The sequence below is a fragment of the Pristiophorus japonicus genome, chromosome 23 (assembly GCF_044704955.1).
Source record: "Pristiophorus japonicus isolate sPriJap1 chromosome 23, sPriJap1.hap1, whole genome shotgun sequence".
NCBI classification, from domain to species: domain Eukaryota; kingdom Metazoa; phylum Chordata; class Chondrichthyes; family Pristiophoridae; genus Pristiophorus; species Pristiophorus japonicus.
The window spans coordinates 59,830,967-59,835,058 of NC_091999.1; the positions used below are offsets into that span (position 1 = coordinate 59,830,967).

General features: G+C 44.4%; 1 non-coding gene across 1 annotated transcript; it reads right to left on the reverse strand.

The window, feature by feature from the left end:
- Nucleotides 1-438: 438 nt before the first annotated feature.
- trnal-uaa (transfer RNA leucine (anticodon UAA)) lies at nt 439-521 on the reverse strand. Its single transcript has one exon. It is a non-coding gene; the product is annotated as a tRNA-Leu (tRNA).
- Between the last annotated feature and the right edge of the window lie 3,571 nt (nt 522-4,092).

Sequence of the window (4,092 nt, forward strand, 5' to 3'; positions counted from 1 at the left end):
ACATTGGTTCTGCACAGGTACAAAGCGTCCGGTTTGCACTGGTTCCAGCTCCCCCAGAACCGGTTCCAATGTCCCAGGAAATTGAAGCCCTCCCTTCTGCACCACACATTCATCTGAGCTATCCTGCGATTCCTACTCTGACTAGCAGTTGGCAGTGGTAGCTATCCTGAAATTGCTACCTTTGAGGTCCTATTTGTTAATTTAGCTCCCAGCTCCCTAAATTCAGCTTGTAATTCCTCAGACAGAGTGAGTCAGACTCAAACACAAACACATAAAGAGCTCCCTTAAGACAGAGAGTGAGAGGCACAGAAACATTGCATAATGCCATTTCTTTGTCAGTTGAGAATGTTATAAAGTTATCGACATGTACAGATTCAATAGAATATATTCAGGTACAACTGAGCAGGATGGGAGGAAATCGGTTTGAATTTAAAGATTTACCAGGAGTGGGGTTCGAACCCACGCAGCCTTCCACCCATTGGATTTTATGTCCAACGCCTAACCCACTCGGCCATCCTGGTTTTGTCAGTATTCGGATTTTGTCTCTGTGAGAATGTGGGCTGCAGCTCCACTCTCACAGACAGAGGTTTTCAATGAGCATTTTCAAATATTTATCGTAATATTGACACAGGGGCAACTCCCCTATTCTTTTTCGAGTAATGCTCTGGAGACTTTCACATCCACCCGAGGGTGCAGACGGAGCATCAATTTAACATTTCATCTGAAAGTCAACAGCTTCAACAATGCAAAATTCCCCAAGTGCTGCATTTGAGTGTCAGCCAAGATTATATGCTCAAGTCTCAGGAGTCGGACTTGCACACACAGCCTCCTGATTCAGTCGAGAATGCTGCCACTGAACCAAAGACGATACCAAAGCTCACATCCGTATTACTTTCCCCAAGTCTTTTTATAAAGTTGCAGGACATATCAAAGTAATATTCAACATTTTGAAAAAGCTCCACCCTCGTCGGGGAATTGAACCCCGACCTCACGCGTGACAGGAAGGGATACCAACTACTATAATAACGAGGAACTGACGGGTATTTGTTTTGTCAGAGCAGGAATCGAGCTGTGAACAGAACTGGACACCACGAGAAGTCGACAGGCACATTGAGAGACAGAGACAAAGCGACAAACAGGGAGAGACAGACAGCGAGATAGAGACAACGAGAGACAGATAGTGTGAGACTGAGAAGGAGAGGCAGACTGAGTAAGAAAAAGACTCAAACACACACATATACAGAGATGTGTGTGTGTGTGCTCTATAAAGAGAGAGAGGGAAAGAGTGAGATAAGACAGTGACAAAGAGAGAGACAGAGAAAGAGTGAGCGACAGATAGAGAGATAGACAGAGATATAAACAGAAAATGATGGAAATACTCAGCAGGAAAGAGAAAAGAACTAACAGAGACAGGCAAAGAGAGAGACAGGTAGAGACATGGACAGACAGAGATGATGGGAATGAGAAAGACAGTCAGACAGTGGGACTGAGAGAATCCCATTGGAACAGAACTGGACATCGTGAGAAAGAGACAGATAAGTTGAGAGACAGGGAAACAGGGAGAGACAGACAGCGAGATAGAGACAAAGAGAGACAGAAAGAGTGAGACTGAGAGGGAGGGTCAGAGTGAATGACAAAAAGACTCAAACACATACATACACAGAGATGTGTTTGTGTGCTCCATAAAGAGAGGGAGGCAATTAGTAATGGAATGACAGAGACAAAGACAGGGACAAAGAGAGAGACAAAGAGGAAGACAGATAGAGAGAAAGACAGATATAGAGAGAGATAGAGACAATAATTCGGTTCTGTCTTTGCAAAGGAAGATACAAAAAACCTTCCAATTCTACTAGGGGACTGTGAGTCTAGTGAGAATGAGGAACTGAAATATATCCTTATTGGAGGGAAATTGTGTTCGGGAAATTGATGGGATTAAAGCCCGATAAATCCCTGGGTCTTGATAGTCTGCATCCCAGAGTACTTAAGGAAGTGGCCCTGGAAATAGTGGATGCATTGGTGATCATTTTCCAACAATCTATCAACTCTGGATCAGTTCCTATGGACTGGAGGGTAGCTAATGTGACGGCACTTTTTAAAAAAGGAGGGAGAGAGAAAGCGGGTAAGTCTATACCAGTTAGCCTGACATCAGTCGTGGGGGAAATGTTGCAATCAATCATTAAGGATGAAATAGCAGCCCATTTGGAAAGCAGTGACAGGATCGGACCGATTCAGCATAGATTTATGAAAGGGAAATCATGCTTGACGAACCTTCTGGAATTTTTTGAGGATGTAACGAGTAGAGTGGACAAGGGAGAACCAGTGGATGTGGTGTATTTGGACTTTCAGTAGGCTTTTGACGAGGTCCCGCACAAGAGATTGGTGCACAAAATCCAAGCGCATGGTATTGGGATTAATGTACTGATGTGACAGGGAACTGGTTGGCAGACAGGAAGCAGAGAATCGGGATAAACAGGTCCTTTTCAGAATGGCAGGCAGTTACTAGTGGGGTGCCGCAGGGCTCAGTGCTGGGACCCCAGCTCTTTACAATATACATTAACGATTTGGTTGAAGGAATAGAGTGTAATATCTCCAAGTTTGCAGATGACACTAAACTGGGTGGCGGTGCGAGCTGTGAGGAGGATGCTAAGAGGCTGCAGGGTGAATTGGACAGATTAGGTGAGTGGGCAAATATATGGCAGATGCAGTATAATGTGGATAAATGTGAGTTTATCCATTTTGGGGGCAAAAACACGAAGGCAGAATATTATCTGAATGGAGGCAGACTAGAAAAAGGGGAGGTGCAACGAGACCTGTGTGTCAAGGTTCATCAGTCACTGAAAGTGGGCACGCAGGTACAGCAGGCGGTAAAGAAGGCAAATGGTATTCTGGCCTTCAAGCTAGGGGATTTGAATATAGGAGCAGGGAGACCTTACTGCAGTTGTACAAGACCTTAGTGAGGCCAGACCTGCTTTATTGTGTTCAGTTTTGGTCTCCTATTCTGAGGAAGGACGTTCTTGCTATTGAGTGAGTGCAGCAAACCAGTTGCCAAACAGTTCTCTATTCACATCAGTGCATTAATCCCAATACCATGCGCTTGGACTTTGTGCACCAATCTCTTGACCACATCCACTGGTTCTCCCTTGTCCACTCTACTCGTTACATCCTCAAAAAATTCCAGAAGATTCATCAAGCATGATTTCCCTTTCATAAATCCATGCTGACTCGGTCCGATATTGTCAACAGACTGATTCCAGGGATGGCAGGACTATCATATGAGGAGAGATTGGATCAACTGGGCCTTTATTCACTGGCGTTTAGAATGATGAGAGGGGATCACATAGAAATATACAAGATTCTGACGGGACTGTACAGGTTAGATGCGGGAAGAATGTTCTCGATGTTGGGGAAGTCCAGAACCAGGGGACATAGTCTTAGGATAAGGGGTAGGCCATTTAGCACTGAGATGAGGAGAAACTTCTTCACTCACAGAGTTGTTGACCTGTGGAATTCCCTGCCGCAGAGAGATGTTGATGCCAGTTCATTGGATATATTCAAGAGGGATTTAGATATGGCCCTTACGGATAAGGGGGTGAAGGGGTATAGAGAGAAAGCAGGAAAAGGGAACTGAAGGAATGATCAGCCATGAACATATTGAATGACGGCGCAGGCTCGTAGGGCCTAATGGCCTACTCCTGCAGCTATTTTCCATGTTTCAATGTTTCTAAAACAGAAAATGATGAAAATACTCATCAGGTTAGAGACAGGGACAAACAGAGAAACAGGCACAAACAGAGTGAATCAGAGTGAGTCAGATTCAGACTCAAGCACACAGAAACACATGCACAGCTCTCTAAAGACAGAAAGGCAGAGACTGAGATACACAGATACATTTTACAATTTCATTTCATGATTGGCTCAGAGTGTCACAGAGTAACAGAAAATTGTTGATTCAACAGATGAAAATCAGGTATCACTGATCAGCATGGGAGGAAATCAGTGATAAATTAAAGAGATTCGAGTACGAACCCTCGTGGTAAAATCCCATTGAATTTTAAGGCCAACGCCTTAACCACTCGGCCAGCCTGGTCCTTC